Below are 214 nucleotides of genomic sequence, written 5' to 3' on the forward strand. Positions count from 1 at the left end.
CATAAAGACATGGAAACAGTTATCAGACAAATTCCTGAATCACTTTTACCCTCCAAAAAGGATGACACAGCTAAGGCTAGACATCCAAGGCTTTAAACAAGAGGATAACGAATCCCTTTATAATGCCTGGGAGAGGTTGGTGCACGAAATTGCAATCACACTTTTGCAACTCCGCACAACTAACCAGCAAGTGCACTGGGTCGTCCAAGTAATA

Source organism: Arachis duranensis, chromosome 8, assembly GCF_000817695.3.
Source record: "Arachis duranensis cultivar V14167 chromosome 8, aradu.V14167.gnm2.J7QH, whole genome shotgun sequence".
Taxonomy (NCBI): domain Eukaryota; kingdom Viridiplantae; phylum Streptophyta; class Magnoliopsida; order Fabales; family Fabaceae; genus Arachis; species Arachis duranensis.